General features: G+C 36.4%; 1 protein-coding gene across 4 annotated transcripts in view; it reads left to right on the forward strand.

Annotated features, from left to right (window-relative positions):
- IMMP2L (inner mitochondrial membrane peptidase subunit 2) overlaps positions 1-21163 on the forward strand; it is a 495887-nt gene that overhangs the window by 246981 nt on the left and 227743 nt on the right. The window lies entirely within an intron of this gene.

Below are 21163 nucleotides of genomic sequence, written 5' to 3' on the forward strand. Positions count from 1 at the left end.
ACTTGACTCTCTCTTTTATGGCTGTCTAATTATATAAACAATAGGCTGCACAGATTTTTCCTTCCCTTCCTTCCATCTTCTTTTCTTTCTACCTTCTCCCTTTGTGCCATACTCTTTGGTGAAGAATTATTTTTTTTCCTATTTGTTCTGTATCTGTGAACAAAGTGCATACAAACTACGAAGTTTTTAAAAATTGAAAAATAATTCACGATTTTTTTTTCAATTTAAGGGAAGTATACACTGAAATATATCATCCCTTCTCCTAGATATACAAAACAATAAATGAGATAGATGTTAGGAAAAGTGTTTTTTTTAATCTTACATGCTGTTTTATATAAAGGAAATTACTTTGTAATACAAGATGAACAATAGCGAAATACAAAGAGTTGGTTATCAACAGGTCAAAAGGAAGAAAATGTTGGCTATCTTGCATTAATTCAGTACTACAGCCCTGACTGAGGCAGGCCACCCTCTAGTGGATTAAAGTGAAATGTGGTTCTGATTTCACACTCTTCTGCTTTGTTTGAAGAAAGGCTCACAGTCCTGTCTAATAATAGTATGAAAAATTTCTGAAGATTAGCAAACAATGTAAGTTAATGTACTTTTTGCAACAGCAATAGCACCAGAATTCTATTGGTTACTATTTTATGAATGCTATATATCATTTCGATACACTTTGAGTCTGAGATCGTGGACTGCTTTATTTTGGTTTTTATTCTGAAAGAAAATGATTTTACACTTCATAAAATCACTTATTATGAAAAGTGAATTAAAGTAATGCCAACTTCTTGAATAAATTTCAGTTTTTTATAACTGGTTAGGACAAATTTTGCAAAACCAGTCCTGTTTGACTCACCGGTACTTTGTTGTGGCTGTAATAAAGCAGGTTTTTTCCCTTCTGCCTCAAATTTTTGAATACTGCATTTAAACTAAGTACAGGGAGCAACGTTTTAAATTTTTTAAAGATGTCTGCTGTTCAGTTTTCATACAACTGAGTAGGACTGCCTCATATATGAAATAATGGCATTTAAGTGACAGACTGCAAATACATGAAATACTCTAGGGTGGGAGGAAGGCCAAGTGGCCCTTCCGTTTTCTCCCATTCTCTTATTATGGGCATTACATTTTTTTCTAATGTGAGTTAAAGAGGTATAACAAAAACAGTTGGGGCCAACCCATCTTTGGTTACCTTTCAGGTTTTCTGACCTGGGGTTGGGACAGGGAACACCTCAGGCCAGAAAGATGTCACATCACCCTTCTGTAGCCTTAGGACTCATTGGTGAAACCTTGTATCTCCTTTGCCCCCATGGGGTGGCTTTCGGAGCCGCCGATAGTACTTAATGTTCACCGTCGTGAGCTGCAAATACAAACCATTGCAAACTTCCCAAAGTGAACCTATGAGCCTTCCCTGCTGCGCAGCGTAACGGCCCGTGTCTGATGGGACGGTGCTCAGGATGTGTTAAGGAAGCACAACCAAAAGCCAGAAAAGTAAGGCTTTCTGCCACGCTAGCCCCCACAGGAAAAATGGAAATCCTTCCTGATCCCAGCCATGCGGTTAGTCACACCTATCCCAAACAAAAGATGTAAACCTGTGCTACAGGGGTGGGACGGTGGGTGGAGTAAGAGAGAAGAAAATTTCAAAAAGTTTGGGCAAAATTAAAAATAGGAAAACGTTCTGTTAAAGCCAACTAAATACTGCTGTTTCTCTTGTCTCAACCAATGGAGAAACAGAAGATCAGGGGAAAAGGGAATAGGTAGGGCCTACCATTGCCCTACGTGAAAGCTTTCTTGGGTTTTGCACCTAACCTCATGTACTCACTGTGGTTCATTCAAAATCTGGCTTTCTAGTTAACATGAGAACCATGCAAAAACATAATCAATGATTTGACATGTGAAATTAACATTATAGAGGTGCTACATTTTGGTTGATTGGTATGGACTGTGTAATTAGAGGGCTAAATAATTAAATCAGCTAAAGTATACTTGCATAAAGAAAGTGAGTTCTTATGATAGACTATATATGCAATTAAAGTACCTCCTTGATAGGCATACATTTACATATTAGTTAAAATGTTATTATGTCATAATAAAGTTCCGTTTCATAAAAAAGTGAAATAATTGAATTTTTTAATTTACCTAATGCTAAAGAATAAATTTCTTTTTCAAACTATCTGCAGGAGAAAAATATCTTTTATAACCAATACAATTATGATGATTAAGGTTCATTAAGTTATTTTCCTGCTGATTTCGCTATGATGCTTGGTGGTTTTAAAATAGCAATGTAATCTATTTCACCAGAATTATATATATAGTTTATTAGGTTACAGAGTAGAAAAAAATATCTCAGACTGATAGAGAGATGATGGAAGTAATGTAGGCTAACTCCAGGTATTTATTTAGCATGCATTTTATCTGATTACTGAGTGCACAGGAAAATAAGTAATTATTTGTTTGTAATGGACAAATAATACGATGCATAAAAACCTTAGTTATTAAAATACAGTGGTTCTGTGCCTGCATTTTTCTCAAAATTGGAAGAGGATTTCAAAACTTTTTCCTTTTTTCATTACGTAGAAAGGCGGAACATCCTTGGGCTTTAATATCCTGTAGGCTTGTTGTGGTTCAGGGAGTTAACGGTGACCATTTCTAGTATGTTTAGGCTCTGAGAACACAGCCATGTTTAGAATGCAGCAAGTATAGTTAAAATCTGAAATAAATACCATGCAGTTAAAGTAAAAAACCCACAAGTATTTGATTTAAAGTCTAAGATGACACACTTTATATCAGAAATTGGCAATTAAAAAAATTCTTTCGAAGTGCGTATCCATACAGGTTATGTTGAAGTGTAACAGAGCAGACACTTTTTGAATAGCTTTATCGCTTATGACTACGTGTGCCCCTATCTTGGTTTCTGAGGCACTGTAACTACAAGAAAGAGGACTGAGTGGCAGCTCTTCACGCTTTCTTCTTGTAGCCCTTAGAGTAAAAAAGAAAGGAGCTGGTGTTTGACAGATTAATTCTCACCAGTTCTGCAAAGCATAGCCTTAGTGTATCTTCCATGTTAGGTGTGGGGAGGTATTCCTTTCTGAATGAAGGTCCAGAATTGCTCAGATTCAAGGAAATCTGTCTTGTGGCTTCATCAGCTACTAATTGACTTATTAATTGTAGGCAGTTGTCATTGAGCGATTTGCCTGGAAGAGAGAAAAAAGTGCCACCACTTCGTGTAATCCCGTTCTGCCAACATTTTCAGTGCGATGTCGTCAACCTGACACTGTCATGCTCATTTTTAGATATTATGGCAACTAACTGTTGACATTTTCCTGAGGGCTATGCTTCCATACAGACAAGGAGTAACTTTTATTAATGTGTATCCCTCTGAAATGGAATAATTTGTTCAATGATAAGCAAAAGCAACATTTCTAGCTCTAGTTCTTTGTCTTTTTTGAAGATGAAAGGCTTGTTGCCAACAATGAGTTCAAATTTCTAAATACAGTTTACTTCATAATGGAAAGTGTTATGCTGAGATTACTTAACCTGCTACCAACTTTCTTTTATCAGATCTCAGAGTTAGTGTTGATAGGATAGAGATAAAGCAGATGGAAACAAATATAGGCCATGAACCTGTAAAGAATGTCACATAAGGAAAAGTTCACATCTACACAAAGCACCAGTTACTTCATTAAAAGCTATGTAGGTAGTAGGTGCTATATGACTTTGCAAAATCTGGAGCTGCGTAGTAAAAGGAGTCCGTATACTACAGGCAAATTCAATCATGTGTGATGGGATGAATGAAAGCAGTCGTGATGCTTACCTTGGTGATCAAGGGAGTTTTGCATATTCCAGCAAATTCACCTATTCATGTAGCAACTGTGTTCTACGAAACAGAAAGGACAAGATCCCAGGCAAGAGCTATATCTCTTTCCTCATTATAGGTCCCAGAGCTATAGTCAGCTTTCCTCAGGAGTGGCCTGAGGTCTGAAAAATCTTAACATGGTTTATACCTATTGGGTCTAACTCAGAGTGATAATCCGAATTCTTCTAATTTTCATCCCTGGCTCTACTTTAATAGGCAAGAATCTCTGGCATACCAGCACCTGCTGCAGGCTGGAAGGGAGTCACACATAGCAACCACAACCTCACTATGCCACATGGGAAACTTCATGAAGACGGCGTAGTGAAAAGCAGCTAGAGAATCTTTACGTGCAGCTGGATTAGGTAGAGGAAATATTGGATCTGTAAAGAGGTTTTCAAGCTCAGTGTATGTATTCCATTTTAAAACTGATTTCATCTCAGTATGTTTATGTCTTGTGGTGACATCTCAGTTTTTGTAACCTATAGTAATTGGATATAATTTATTGGAATCTTCTCAATGGTAGATCTTTAAGACTGAGATGCCCTTGTTGATTTCGTAAGGATCTGCTTGTTGCTCATGGGACCGGTATGCGCATGGGATATACCTTTTAGTGTCATGGCTCTTTGAGTTGATCTGTATCTGAGGTTGATGAAGAAAATGGTGGCAGTAATAATTTGAATATAGGGCCTAGAATTTTCATCCTGATTGTGACTTCTTATAATTCTTATAGGTGGCAGTAAATCTTGAACTTTCTGTCCATATATAGACTTTCTCCATTTCTTTGCTCATGTCTGTTTTCCTTTCTATGGAGAATTAACTGAATTTTTATCTGAAACAGATTTACCCTTTTTCTGTTAACACTGTGTGGTGTGGCAAATAGTACGTGATCAGTGAGAGGGAGCCTCCTTCCCCCACTAATCAGTTTTTTTAATTTAGCCACGTTCCCTGATAATGTCATATTTATTTTTTTAAGTATATATATGCAAACCTCAGTGTGTTTCTCAAGGGCAGAACTTGAGACCTGAATTTCTTACCTTTTTCGATGAAACTAAACAAAAACTGTTTTGTTATGTTTTATTGTGGTTTAATATTAAAAATGGATGGACAACAATACTAATGCTAGATTATTTGCTTTTCATAACTATTTGCACAAGAGTTATATTGCCGATTTAGAAATCTGTACAAACAGAGCCACTAAGCTAAATATTAGAATTAGAATGTCAATTTGCTTTTAGTTACTTTTACTCTGTGATTAAGAGAAGTGCCATAGTAATTTTCCCATGCCATCAATAGCATTCTCAAACTGTGGTCATGGGTAATTGTTATGAAGCTATCTTGGTCATGACAAGGAACAGCACGGATATGTGCGGTGGGTGTTCAGAATATGGTTACCTAATGATAGCTTAAATCAAATACACTAAACTATTGGAGTGTAATGGGTACCGAAGTGAAGTTCTTAGTAGTTTAGTTACAGAATTTCATTTTTTTCAACTTACAGATCTAGAAAATTAATTAAAAGGTCACTGGAACATACAACATCCTTACTGATTAAAAACCAAACTATTTAATTAGGAATGCAGTAAATGCTTCCCCTCTCCTCTGTAATTTGACTGCCAAAAACTGTGGGTGCACATTAGGTATTTTTCTTTAAATGTAAAGTTATCTTTACATTAATAAGTTGGGGGTAGAAAGGATCATGTACATAATGACTTACTGGAGGAGGAGCTGTTTCAGAGGCTTTCACATAGTTCCCATTACTAAGGAAACCACTTACTTTGGCTGTGCATGTTTTGAATAGATCTCTCATTTGAAGTCTGGTGCTCAAACACTGAGGATTGCATTATAGCACTGAGAAAGAGGCAAAGGAAACAAAAGAGGCTTAAAACCATTGCATCTTTAAGGAATACAGTCTAAGAGTATTGTATTACATGCTTATGAAAGTGTACACATCTGTTTATGTTTGAGAGATGTACATATATGCAGTTTGATTGTTTTCTTCCTACTAAAACCAAAATGAAAGTATTAGTAAGTAAAACGGAAAGCAGATGTTGTTTTGTCCTGCACTTTGCATGCCTCTATTGTAAGGGCACATGAGAAATCCGGTGTACTGTTTAGGTAGAATCAAATATGAGTTCTGATTTTCATTATTAGATTGAAGTAGAAAGAATGATAATGTCTAAAACAATGCTGTGAGGACGGCTATGTATTCAACAGCTGACCAAACCTTTGCTTGGAAAGTGAGTCTCTTTTGGCAAAATTCCTAGCTTAAGACATGACTGCAAATACACATCCAAACATACTTACATTATATTGGGGCCAGTGCGTTTTCCCCACATGAATGGCACATGTATTCTGTGCTGACCAAACACTTATATTAACTATTAACTATTGAATTAAAACCCCCTCTATTAGCAATTGCGTATGCTCAACTGGTATGCTAAGAAACAAAAGGTTGCCTTAGTACAGCCAGACGAATCTGGTTGGAGGGGATATGCTTTTAAAGTATAAGTATTTAAATAACTTGGAACTGATTCCAAACTATTCCTTAAAGATCAGAATTGTTCACAAATAAGCTGGAAGTGTCAGAGAGATGTAGAAATCTAACAGATTGCCAGAGAGTTGCAGGGAAATTAAATATGTGGCAAATAAGTGTTCTTATTCAGCACATCCAATATATGAATTAGTTTATCAGTTTTTCTGTCAAACAGGATAGAAAACTGAAGACAAAGATGGAAATTCCCATTTTTAAGGCCTACAAGCCCCATGACTCTGTAGGGTCATGTAACAACAAAAACAGTACTACAGAAAGTTAATTTCCTTTGAAAAGAGAAATACATTCTATATTTTGTGTGTGTGTTAATGCCAATTTATTTTTAAATGAAGAGCCTTAAGTCATCAGCAGTTGATACCTGATATGTCTAATGAATAATTATTCTTAATATATGTTGCATAGTTCATGTGCCATTTTGGGTGACGAGATTACTTTTAAAGCTAATATGCTTTGAAGGGATTTATGTGCATGTTTGTGTGCACAATTAATGAGCAGCCAGTCCCATACAGATTTTCTTCTTTAACTCCTTGACGGTTAAATGAGAGGGAGAATGACAGCTGTGGTAAAGCTGAAATGTCCTTGGCTTGACTGAGTTGGATACTTTTGGGTGAAATAAAATAAATGTCTTTAGATTATATAGAGATATCAGAACTCATTTGCCTCAGCTAAGAAATATCAATTTTTAATATGCCAGAGTATTTATGTTGTTTCAATCCTGTACTGGTTATGTTTGCTTTCTACTGTCTTATTGCAAGGATTCACAATGTGTCTCAAGGTACACTAAAAGCATTGCTATTCATTATCCTTAAATTTATGCTTGCAGCAAGAAATAAGATCTTCAGCGTTTGGTAATACTGACAATTTCCTTTACGGTGTAACTGGTATGTTTCCAAAAGAGTGCATTCAGCCTCCAACTCCCATCAGTATTATCACAAAAGAGATGAAATCAATATTTTTTTATAAAATAACTGGGATAGGTACTCTCAGAAAAAGCTAACATCTGTTTTGGTGCAAGAGTGTCAATTTACCTGGTGAGGACCAGGACCATTTGACACTGAGAGACAATTAAGAGTTAATAATTGAATTTGTAATTCTGCTTACCAGAGAAGAGGAACCAACATTTTTTAATAAGTTAATTTAAATATTTGGGTAAAAAAAAATAATATAAAATACAGTAGATAATATAAATAATAGTTTAGTGCCAAGTAAATTTTATGATGATATCACTGTGAGGAGGAGGCAATGGACAGGGAGAACAAGAGAAGGAGGGAGGTTTTCCCACGATAAGCAGCTCAGAGGAACATAGGAATATCATTCAGAAAGGCTGTTTGAACTTTGATAATAGAAATGGGATTACACTCTAAGTAGTCTATGATGAAAGGTCACTTGGAGCCAATAACATGCAACTCTGTTGTAAGTTGTGGGCTTATTACTTAGAAATAACTGGGGAGGAGAATGTATCTCTGTATTACTGGTTGATCAAGAAGTATGAGCTGACAGCATGGCACAGCTGTGAAAAAAAGCAAATGTGGTCCTAGGATGCACCAGGAAAGTTATTCCAGTAACAGCAAGGAATTAGTAGCACTTTGGACACCTCATTTAGAATAATTCATTCAGTTGTCATTTTGTGCTTGAAAAAAAAAGTGAGCTCAAACTGGAACACATGCAATTAAATACTGTTCAGATGATAGTGGAGCCCACAGTACAGAGGGGTTTATAAAACCTTGCCTTGTATAGTGTAGGAGCGTCAGGGAAAAAATAAGATTCCTGCTGATAATACATCCTGCTGGTACACAGTGAGGTAAAGCTAGCAGGAGAACAAAATGTGTAAGTGACTGTTTTTTTTTTCTTCATGTTTGAGTCATCACATCCCAGGACAAGTTTCCAGGGGAAATACTTTGGGTAGAAAAACAAAACCAAGAACAAACCAAAACAACCACAACTCAGATGAAACCAACCACTAACCCCCCCCCCCCCCCCCCCCCCCCCCGCTTTAAAGATACTGATTGGTATATTTATAAAAGATGTTTGTTTAAAAATAGCTGACTTCATGCCTACAGAAGAAGGAGCTAGACTTAACATTTTCAGAAGATCTTTCCAGTCCTTTTTTGCTTATCAAAGATAAACACTACTTAGCAGATTTCTGTATAAATCCAGTGCCCATCTCTATGTTCTAAATTCTATTAAACTGGTTTTGATACTCTTGAATATTTGCAAGCATGGGAACTTCTAACTCCCCAGCTGGTGGGAATACTGATTTTTCAGCAATAAACCAGCTTTTCTCAATATTTACCCCAGGAAGTATAAATAAAGCAAATATAAGTTTAGTAATTTACATTTACTTACCATTATAAAATAGTGGTTTAGCTAGCTATACATGCTAATAGTTGAGTGGCGCTGCAAAAAGTTCAAAAGAAAAAATGAAACTAATATCCATATTATAGTCTTTGATTTCCACTTCTCTAGATAGTTCTGGAAACAGTAATCCCATTGATAATATTCTCTAAAACAAATTGTCACCCAAAGGCCTTAGATTTTACCCAAAGTTTTGTTCCCATCTGTGACTTTGATCACTAAAAAGAAACCTCACTCTGCTGTTCAGGTAATGTTTTCAGTATCTTCCAGGTTTTTTTTGGTTGCTGTGACAGATAATCTAAGTTCAGCTACAAGGAAGTCACAAAAAGCCTTACATGCACAAAAAATGCATATAAGCCTCCCTGTCATCTTATATGCAAAATCCAAATGCCCCCAAATTACCTAACTTTTTTTAGTGTGATCTTTTAGCACTCTTAATTTTGCTGACATCTACTTTTTCTATGAGTAGCTGTAAGAAAGAGCTGTAATAAATCCACTTTTTAGATACATCTGTATTTCTTCTTTGGGCTTTAGGTTGAATTTCTCTTTAGCTAATAGGCCACCTATATGTTCAGCCATCTCCTGAAGTAGCTTTAATAGACAGGTACATTAACTCGTTTCATATTTTCCTACAGAGAGATATTCATCAAGGTAACAAACTTGATGATGGAAGAGCGTATTTTTCTCATTACTGCTAATTCGAATGTTATGCCAAATAGGCTTTCAGGAACCAGAATACAGATAGTTATGGCCTTAATGAAATAGCAATAACATTCAAACTGGAAACCCAACAAGTTAAAATGCGTGGGTTGAAGAGGGAGAAATCAAACTGCTGATTCATTCTCATATTTTCCTAACTGTACTCTTAGGCCACATATTTTTATCGTGGCTGCTGTTATGTCAAATGGAGAATATTGAACTGAACATAAAGGAGACTCAATATTGCCATTTACAAATGTGCCTCAAGAGTAACCTAAATGGTGAATAATTTGGTATGTCAGGCAGGAGCACTAACTTTTGACCAGGAGAGGAGATTCTAGTAATTCCATTAATTCCACTTACCCCTCCTGAGACCGTCCTGGTCCTGGGTGTGAGTGCAGCTACTTTTGGAGAGAAGCCAAACTCTTCATTGCTGCCTACACTGCATTTCAAAGCCTTTAATTGAATATTCCTAACTGAGCTAACTATAAATTACCTTAAGCTTTGAATCTCACTTTCCACTGATTCATCTTCCCTGTGCCCAGTCTCTCCCTCCTCTTTGTGGTTGTGCAAAGAACATGCAATTGCTTTCTCCCACCTCGCTCCTAATTTTGAAAAAAAGCAGTTCACCTTTCTTTTCTTGGAAGTCTTCCCTGCTGATCGCTCAGGCCTTTGTCCTTGCTAGCTTCTGTCCAGAGGGATGGAGGTTTCAGTCCTCTGCTTCCTCTTCAAGGTGTCTTATGCATCAGACACTTTCAAGGATGTCAGAGGGAGAGCTGGCCCTCACTGCTTGCGTGGAATCTATTCCTTCCTTTGGCTGTTGCAGAAAGACTCCTGTATTCTTGGTTTAAAGACCCCTCTGAAGTGGTCTGCTTTAGCAGGGCTCAACACATGACCAATCTGACCCCAGGACACAGCTGTCAGCCCAAGACCTGGTTCATAGACTCTGCTTATGTGGATTTCCCTTCTCTCCAATACAGACTGTGCATGGGGCAGGCAGGAGGAACACTTACGGACAAGTGCCGCCTGATCAACATCTGCCCCCCTCGCTGTAATTAATGCTCCTGGAGTCAGCTGCTGCAACCCCATTTCTCAGTTTAAACTGTAGGAAGGTGAAATCATGGGTACAGTCCATTTTTCTTCTTTTTGGTGGAAGGGAGGAGCAGAAAGAGATGCAGCAAGGTATATATTTCATGGGTAAATGCTTTGAAAGCTTGTAAGGCAAATAAATTGAAAGGTCAGTATTCTGGCTTGGATGAACTGGTGAGAGAAGCTTTTACTTGGCATATGCCAGTATGACCTTTTCCTTGCCCACGATCAGCACAACCGTACTCCAAGGGTTCTAGGGTGTTGATGGCACCAAATATCCAGTGTCTTTCTATGCAAATTTTCATACTGCTCTGCCTTTGGCTCTATAAATCTTGAAGATCTATGTTCAGAATTTACTAAACCTCATTTATTTATTCATTTATAAATTAGGCTGACATCTTCAGTATATTTATGGTCAACACCTATTTTTGTGTTTTAAATAAATGCTCTGCAGATTGCTCCTTTTTAAAGTGAGTAAAATTTTATGATCTTGGCGAAGGAGAAGTACAATATGAATTATTATCCTTATTCTTTACAGTTTTTATGGTTCTTCTGAGTCAACCTAAATGACAAAGGCTTTTCAGTGCAAATACGAAAAACAAAAAATTAAGCCTTTTTTTTTTCTTAACACACAAATCACTAAAGAGTTAAGATGTGCTAATTAACTGGCTTCAACACAAGGCAACAGGCAGGGTCGAAAAAGGTCCAGAATTTAAAACCAAGTGTCCCAACACGCAAGCTGTCTCTTGCACAGGTTTGTAACTGTGAATTACCAGCTTTGCCTGTATTAGTTTGAGCATAAATGTGTTACAACCTTTAAATAGTATGATTAATCAACCCTTTCAGAAGAGCTCCAGTATTAGAGAGCTCTATAATACATGGCAAATCTTTTTGTTCTGAGAACCATACTTCTATTATTTTACCTGTGTGTAAATCCTGTGAATATTAAAATCTTCATAGGCTTTTTAAAGGGTTTAAAGAAAGAGAGAAACTGCTTTTAAACAGTGAAAGGCTATAGGTCTTTATTTTTGAAAGCATTCAATAGGCTCTATAAACACCTCACCTTTAATACCACATAATTCCGTATTTCAGTAGTTCAGTGGGATAATGCACTGGCTCTCTAAAGAGCTTGTGGAAATGAAACATTTAGCAACTGCAACATGGGGCTTATTTGGTAGCTAATTTGCAGTAATTTATTGATAACATCTCAAGGAAGCATGGAATCATTCTCACTTTCATTGACCAATCATTCCCAAACATACTTGTAGGGAATGAGATAGATGTTGTAATAAAATGTTTTACATTATGGGGTTCAGAATTAAAGTTTTATAAAGAGAAATTTACTACTGGTTTTCCTGAAGCCATGAAAAATGTGAAATGGTCCCTTTCATGGTAGCAATTACTGCATATGCCATGGTCACTTTTCCAAGGCCTCTTGTAAACCCTACTTTTATACACTTGGAAAGCAAATTACCCATAAGCTAAAATAAGTAATAGTGAGCAACGTATATAAGTGAAAACACAGGTAAAGTGTTGGTTTTGTTGAAAAGAGTTTTGTGAATTACTGATTTCAGTGTGATCAGAATTTCATGTCTTGGTTTTAGCAATATTAGTACAAAGCTATTCCAGAAAGAGGAAGAGAGGAAAGAAGTTAGTTTTGAGATATGCAGCTCATTAACAGTTAATTTACTGTATATGTTCCTGGATGGAATTTGCCGTAAGGCTGTTTTTGCATCCCCTCTGTCCTGCTTTTTGTGTGTGTGCATGGACGTGTGTGTGCACATATCCATTTCTAGTGAATTTGATTTTAGATAACACAAGTGTATCTTCAGATGGGATGATCCCATCTTCTGTCTGCTTGTAGCCTGTGTTGGACAAAAGACATGAGATGAACCTTTGGCCTGACTCTAGTTTCAAATCCTTTTGCCATCTGCATTTATTCCACCTTAAGAATTTAGTTCCTTATGTCTAAGATATTCTGCTATTTACTGTTTTCTGCTTCCATGGTGTACCTTGTCATCGCACGAGCTTGTTTCCAGTGATTTGGAGACTTGAGTCATATACTAGACTTTTTTAGTCATCTTCATACTTTTATATATATGTAAACAAATTTTGTGTAGTACAATACATATATATATAAAAAAAAGAATATAAGTAAATTGTAGATGTATGCATATTAGAGCATGTCTTCATTCCCCAAAAGGCAGGTCTCTAAGTTAGTTCCAAGCAGTGGTAAATGCATACGACACAGTGCAACACCATGTGCATAATATAATACTCACTGCATATTAGATATTTACTTCCTGATATATTTTTATTTTTAATCCTAGAAGTGTCGTTTGGTTAACACGTCAACATGTGACCTACAGCACTGGTTTAATACTATATTTATGATGCCTTAAAAATTGACTTTGTAGAAAGATTTAATTTACATTGAAATAATAGGTCGTGATAAAGTGTTCCAAGGGGTAAGTTGCATACTAATGTCTGAATTATTTACAAAAATGTGAAAAAGCTAGTAAAAAATGGCAAGATGGAAAAAGGCAACAAAATTATGCAATATATTTTCTAGCTGATGCTTAGAGTTTATTCCAGCATTCTTATTGTGCAACTTACCAAGTTTCTTTTAAAAAGAAATTAAAGATGGAGCTACAGTATGAGCTGAGAATGCTAATTGAGTGAGATATATATATATAAAAAAGAGAATCTGATTTCTAAACCAGGAACACATTCAGTGTAGACAAATAATTTGGAATTTACAGAAGCAAATGCTCAAAGTGTGCCATTCTAATAGAGAACAGCCTTGTACTTATTTTCCCAGAACAATGGACAAATAAATAGGCTAGCAAAACTTTTCTTCTTTCTGGCCCTGCTCAGAGTTCACAACTGAGATGAACAATGGATAGCACTGCTGAGAATACATAAAGCAGGTGAGTAGTCAGGGAATGTAAAAGATGAAACGTGTGCTGAGGCACATAAAGTTACCCTAGCTGAGAATTTTAGGATGTTTTAATTGACTTCTGTCCTCAGTTAGTATTTCTACATTGTCAGCACTTAAGCTTCAGGTCTGAAGCTTTGCTTGCTTGATCTCCTCCCCATAATGAGTTATTTTTTAAGGTGAATAAAATGATTTTGTTTATTTTCATAAAACAATTAACCATGAGCAGAAAGCACCTCAGAATAGAACAGAAAAGTTGCAGTACTTCACTGGAGTTTTAAATTAGCAAAAGCACTGAAAATATTTTAAATTGCAGTGGAACAACAACATTTTCATTGGCAAAACTTCCTTTGATTGCTATTTGCACAATTACCTGCAGCAGCAATTGTAGTGCGTATGCTCCACAAAGGTAGAATGCTGCCATTAAAATAGAAATAAAATTATATCTTTTCATAAGGATGTTAGGTGCCTCAGGAGGAGATATATTTGTTAAGTCTTAATCCTGGAATCCCTTTCACAGATTCACAACAATACTTTGCATGTAACAGAAGACTCGGTTAAGAGCACAAAAAATGCATCTGCCAGGTTGACTAAACTAACTTTGTTACTTCTAGAATTTCCGTCCCTTACCATCCCCCTTATTACTGTTTTACCTGTTGTCTGCTCCTGCATTAGTATTTGGCACATATTATCTGTTCTTGTCATTTCTTCCAAATAGAGTAAATTTATGTGCAGGCTAAGAATATGTTTTGGTACTTCTAATACTTAATTTGAAAAGAAAAATTAATTGTAACTACTCTTCTTTGAGTGTTTATCAGTTTTGAAGAAGTGCTGATTGGAGTGGAGTTTGCAAAGTGTACAAATTCTGGCCTTCAAGAAAACACCACTTACTTACTTACTTTTTTTAATAACTTTTCTATATGGCCAAAAGGTTAATTGTGTCAGAACCTGTTCTCCATTCTCAAGTCATGTAATAACTGTGGGTTTCTCAGGTGTTACCCTGGAGATAAACATGAGAGTTCGTTTCGCAAGTCTTCTCACTCTGCTGCCTTCTGTCCTCATTAAAGTTTCATGACTTTTTAAAGCAGAAGTTTGTCTTTATACAAATAAGTAATTAAGTCATAAATATTTGGACAAGACACCTAATAAGGTGATGATAATAATAATATATTTAATATATAATATATATAATGATATATTTCTATATCAGCAAGTATGCCTACACTGTAATATGACAAGATGGTGAATGTCTATTTCAGTGCTGCAGGGTGGTGTCCCAGTGTATTTCTTCTTCTCTTTTGGGCTTCTTCTGAAGAAAAGGCGTAATTTTCCCCAAATTTTTCTAATTGACCCACTGGGCAATCAAACTTACCATGATCTCACATTGTGGAATCTGGCTGAGTTAATGATTTCAATCTTCCCAACTTCTAAACAGCTTTCAAACATTTAAATTGGCATATTGTTTTTTACACTTAGTAGCATTCCACTTGGTTTATAGTCAAACACATGGCTTAGTTATTCATTATTAATACTACTAATTATTAGTTCGTATTAAAAGGCTATAGATAAAACAGCTGAAAAGAAGCAATGCAAAAGAAAAGAGCGGCGTGGTTCTGCCTTCATGCCTCTCTCCTCCCTGCTGAGTGTTCCCGTCACACAGCATACATGCATACAGTCACTCAGTGTGTTTCAGGCAGTTGTTTGCTCTGAAGCGGGTGCAAGCAGTTCACAAAGGGGCTGAACAATGCCCAGAGTAGGAGTGCATGGCTGGGAGTGGGGAGGAGGAACAGTAGTAGTAGAGAAAGGGACAAGGAGAAAAAGATCTGGTCCTCTGAGAGCAGCAAGCTCTTACCAGTCTGGTACCGGGCTGTAAAACGACCTTTGCAGATTAACCCGCTGGCTGCAGTCGTTCCAGCCTTCTGCCATCAGCAGCTGCCTTCCCCAGACTCCCCATGGGCTCTCCTCCTCCTCCTCCCCTTTGCTGAGCCCTGTCAGCATGCCGATATTTGATACTGGCAGCAGGTGAATGGTGGTCTACTTTCTTAGCATCCTGAAGCAGTGCAATTGGTGATGGATCCAGCAAGTGCTGGAGCCAGGAAAAGATAAAAGCTAATAGTGAAGAGAAGGTTGTGTCAATCAGCTGTTAGTCAGGCTGAGGCTAGTGAAGAACTACAGGGTAGTGGCTCCGGGGCAGGCTGACGTGTCTGCAGATTACATCCCTGTTGAAAGAAACACATCCTCCTTTCCTGGGCTTGTTTTCACCCCGATGTTGACTGTTAGCAGAAGAACTTGTATGGTAAACTGGATAGGGAAGCCAATATGACTGAAAAAAAAAAAAGGCATTTTTTCGCCCTCTTGGATTAGTTTAATTCAGATCAGTGCTACTGCTGAAAGAAATGCATATTGAACTGTGGCTTAACTTGGAGGCAATAGGAAATACTTCTCCGAGTATAACAATGAAGGCTGGGAAACTGGCTGATAGAAGAAGATGGGAAAGTCAGATCAGGAAAGTCAGAGAAGCAAGGGTGAGTGAAACAAAATTGTGTAGTACAAAGTCTAATTAGGAACTAATAAGATTTTTCTGTTATAAACTGGGACTTGTAATTGAAAGTGTCAGAGAAAGAGAGAGATCTGGCTTTATTAGTCTCAGGGTGACTAAAGCCATAAGTGTGACACGGCAATGAAAAAAGACAAGTGTAAAGATATAGCAGGATGTATTACAGCATTTTTAGGAGTGAAAAGAAAATATTAAAGGCAATGTACACAGTACTAGCGGGATCTCGTGGAATTCTGTTTGTAGTTTTGGTCACTCATGATCGAAACATGAATTCTAAAAGGAAGAGGTGCAAGATGGGTAGCTAAAGTTGGGGAAATAGAGACTCTGTCTTACGCAGGTATTATAAAAAATTCTTGTTATTTATTCTTGCAGAATAAAGAAATTGTACTGTCTTTTCATTCTCCTCAAAGAGAAAAGCACTGACAGAGCGAGAATGTCTGTTTAAGCTGTAGAACAATGTTAGCAGAAGAACAAATGTGTATATGCTGGCAGTGATGACTTATTTTGTAGAAATGAGAGACAACCATCTGGGAGTGAGACTCTAGATTAGTCAGTAAATGTGCTGGGTTGGTTCTTTGTCCTAGTACTAGGAAGCAACTTGACCATTTTGTCAGATAGAATATATAAAGCTGGACACTAGACTTAGAAATCAAAAGGCTCTTTCTTTCTAAATTAAAAATTTTTAATCTTTTTCCCCCCAGTACCAGAAATGCTGGAGGGTAGAGGTAAAGTGGGAGGAATTAGGAACATGTCTTTTTTATTAGAGGAATGCAATTGGTTATACTTCTAATTATTATATTTAGTGAGGCTGAGGTTTATTTCCTAAGACATGAAAGACAGATTTTCTGAGTGAAAGTTTTATATTGCAGTAATTCCTCTCTTAAGCCTTCAAAGCACAAAAAGTCAGGCTATATGAGGGTATGTATAATGAGAAATGTAGTCTTCTTTAAGGGCTGTAAAGAAATAAAAAGATTCGATTTGTTCAGTAGCTCATAGCATCTATACAACTGATAAGATGAAAACAATGTATCTGTTTTCCACTAATAATTAACAGTTACACTAAAAAATACATGGAAATGCATGTTCCCTTTGATATCTTCTGCTTTTTTGAATTGATTACACTTCTACATACAAAAATAAGTCTTTTCTATGGTTTATTACAGAATATTTTTGCATTGGTGATAGAGATGTTGGCATTTTTCTATTAGAAGAAAGATGAGATAGTAGTGACCACTGAACGGCTTCCTCCCTCAGATAGGTATGTGGACTGTTGCTTTCAGAGAAGAGACCAGCATAAAGAACATATATATGAAATGCATAAATTCCTCTAAAAACCTCCGTAAAAAGACAAAGATGCCTTTGCATGGTTTTCTGCACTTCAAAGTTTCCACCAAACCGTACATACTCTGAGGTTTAATTTATAATAAAAATATGCTTCTAACAGTCATTTTTACAAATACACGCTCATTCCAACATGCATCATTGCATCTTCATCAGTCCAACCTTGCAGAGAACAGTTTGTATCAATAAGTTCATAGTCAACTTCAGGTGTGATTGTCAATGCATATGAAAGTCATGAATTCCTGTAGTTGCTAAGTACATCCTGTTCTTTTTTCTCTTAAATGAGAGAGAAGTTGAATGCATCAGTTCTCTAAGCACTCTGTATTTGAACATTTTTGTGCACAAAAAGGAATAATGCATGTTTTTATCTGGCCCTAACTCCACAAAGCACTTAGGCTCAATTCAAGAAAGTGTTCCTAGCCAAGAGAGCCCTTTAGCACATGCTTAAATGCTTTGCTGAAGCATGGCCAGTTAGAGCAGATTGCCAACATTTTGTGTCATGAGCAATAGTCTACTCTTACTTACATTCATCTACCTTCACTGCAGTTGATAGGGTTGCTTAATGCAGTTACTGCTACAAATCTAGCATGCAGTTAGGAGTCTTTTACAAATCAGCTCCTTTAACTCATAAGCTGTTTAGAGCACTGCATGCTTTCTCTGTTTAGTTCAGGGGCACAAATCCTCATTTTGGACCTTTATGGTTACATAGTAATAGTCATCTAGCTAGTAATTTAAAGTATCTTTAAAGTGTGTAGGTATAATGTGGCTCGGTGACCAAGGCTGTTTATTTTTTTTTCCCTTGCTACAGTGCATTTAAATTTGTAAAATTAGTATTTTATTAGAGCTGTCTTTCTGTATTTAAAATGTATTTTGGCAGCACAGTGAAGTTAGTTTATGATGAGCATTAGTTTATGATAAGCATTCAAAACGTCTGAGCTAATTGTTTAATTAAACATCAATGCTGGCCAATATTGTGTCTCTGGAGGTTAGACAGAGAGGTGGGTCCATTCCAGAACGAGGTCTGACTCACGATTCCATAGTGGGAATGAAAGATAATATTGACTATAACATTTGCATATAGTATAATAAACCCTTTGTATGCATTTTAAGGGTTTGTTTATGAGCACAGAAGTGCAAATATAACTCTCTGTGAACAGAGACTTAAGGCCTGATCTTGGGAAAAATTCTATCCGAATAATATTTGTGTAGTGTTCATCCTTTGTTTTGTAAGTGTTGTCAGTACTGGGCCTGTCACTATTGATTGTTAAAGAGATTTTGGTTCATTAGATTAAAGAGCTAAAGCTATGTTATGCCAAAAATGCAGATTAATTAGTAGTTTGTTAATAATATTTTGTTTTAATTCTCTTTCTCACTTGTGAACATTCTCTTGCTTTTTTCTCTTAAAAAATAGTATTACATTTGGAATAGGTGAAAAAGTGAGTGTTCGCAATAGTATGGCTGTTCTACCTTTTACATTTTCGAACTGTGGTCAAGAATGCTGTGCAAGGTGTGAGCGGCATTTAATTCTAACTGCAATGTTCTCATTAACATTAGGTAAGGAATAAAGATAATTATATTAATTTTAAGACAATCTAATAGATATGGACTTGACTAGGACATGTGGGTTCAGTCTCTTGATGATGGACTACCTACGTGATCTCTGTCCTTCTCTTTTAGTCGTCATCCATTGAAGCACTGTAGATATAAGCTTATTGACTGTGATGTGCCAGAAATCATAACAGTAACAATGAAATAATTGAATTTTGTCCTTATTTGTCAGAAACAGTCCACAAAACCAATCTACATGTTCGAGAGTCAAAAAGTGGGACTCATGCAGGAGCCACAGTTTGTATATATTACACGGCAGTCTTCAGAGCTGCTTTCTGCTGTAAATCTCTTTTCCTCATTCCTCCTTTCCTTCTGCTCCCAGACACTCACAGTTTTCCATGATCTTGCTGCTGCAATCCTTGGCCTTCCTCGTATCAATATTTCCTAGCATAGGGTCTTATAATTTTACTCATTTTTACTCTTCTAATGTTACTATTACTCTTCAGATTGAGGACTTTTCATTCTCAGTCACCTGTAAAACACCAGAAATGCCCTTTTGGCCATCACATCAACCCATTCACTTTATTCCATAAATTCATATGGTACTTTGCATATGATGCATTGCCATAAGGTGTTCTGCTAGTACCGATCACCTCTATCAGAAAAAGTAAAACTCCAATGATTTGGCTCATCCTTAAGCATTACTCTCTGTCAAATAATTTTGTTATGTGTATGTGAGAAAGCAGTATTCTAATAGAAATAAAGGTGAAGCTCTCAGCTTGTGTCATAATAGCTGCCTATTTTATTGTGAAGTTTGATTTAGCTTCAGGAATGCTGGCCTATATATCTTTGCCCAGCGGTTTGAAAAAGGGGTCTCAAATGAATACTAAATTTTGTGTAGAATGTCTGCACAACTTGGGCATGTAAAATTTTATAGCGATATTTTCATTAGTTGTCTTTCTTTTGAAAGTAAAACTACTGGAAATTGCTCATGACTGGGGTGACATCATGAATTAGAAAGGACATGAATTTAATCTCTCATAGAGGCAACTGTGACTGGTATTTTAATATGGTTTTGGAGAGAAACAAAGGAAGGCTAATTAATGTGTTTATGTAAATTCTACAGATTACAGTGTTTAGCCACAGTCAGTTCTTCTTTACCATGGAAGGAAATGATGGTTGTCCTGTCCACGTCTGCTGCAGTGATTTAGGGCCTACCCAAACAAATAATTAAAAAACTGTGAATGCTCTGGTTGATAAAGACAAAAGCAATTAAACAACAGGCTGATGAGAAGAAGCTTCTGATAAAATAATTTTATACTAGATGAAGAAGGAAAGATTTCAGTTCAGATGGTGCTAAGTAATTGAATTGCAAAACACAGTGACACATTACCATGACCGTAAGACAATAAAGTTTGTTCTGTGTTAACTGAAAAAAAATTCTTAAGGTTGATAACACTGGCAAATACGGATCTACCACTGAGAAGCATACTTTGCTTTATGGAAGCGGTGAAGAGCCTCGTCTACTTGTTTAAAGGTCTTGTCCTACTATTTCGATTTCGTATATCCAGCAGTGGTAGTAACAGAGGCTGAGCCATTGGGAATAGGACTTCAGTGACCACCTGCATTATTGCTACCATGCTCAGCAGACTTGGAGCATTGGTCAAATGTCCTTATGCACACCGTGTGATGTGCCAGCTATTGTTCATGCCTTAATCAATTTGGACCTTTAAATTTTTAATCTGTAACATAGAAATAATCTTTTCTTCCGGTTTTATTTCCTGCAAATTGGTTTCTAAGAGGTGTATAATCTTAAGCAGTCCTAATTATATTATTACTGGTCTAGCTTTTGTTAAAATCAATGCTAAATGAATTGTCATAAGCAATTATAATTATATAGAGGAAGGAAAATATGAAATATAAACAATTCAGTTCTAAGGTGCACCTTTCACTAAGATTCAAATGGAAAAACCAGGCCACAGAAACTCTGTAGAAGCCAAGCAAACTCTCAAAAAATGAAGTTTTGCAAAGATGGTAATAGAAATTATATTATGGATTTCTTAAGACAGAATATTTATACCATAAAAAAAAAAATACATAAAAGATTAAGAGAGACAGAGGAAATAAATTTTAATGCTTCCTTTGGGTCAAATTTGGCAAATAGTTTTGGCCAAATATGATAAAATTCAAACCAGGTGTATATTTTTTTACATTTTTATATAGTGCCTGAGT

This window comes from Aptenodytes patagonicus, chromosome 1 (genome assembly GCF_965638725.1).
Source record: "Aptenodytes patagonicus chromosome 1, bAptPat1.pri.cur, whole genome shotgun sequence".
NCBI classification, from domain to species: Eukaryota; Metazoa; Chordata; class Aves; order Sphenisciformes; family Spheniscidae; genus Aptenodytes; species Aptenodytes patagonicus.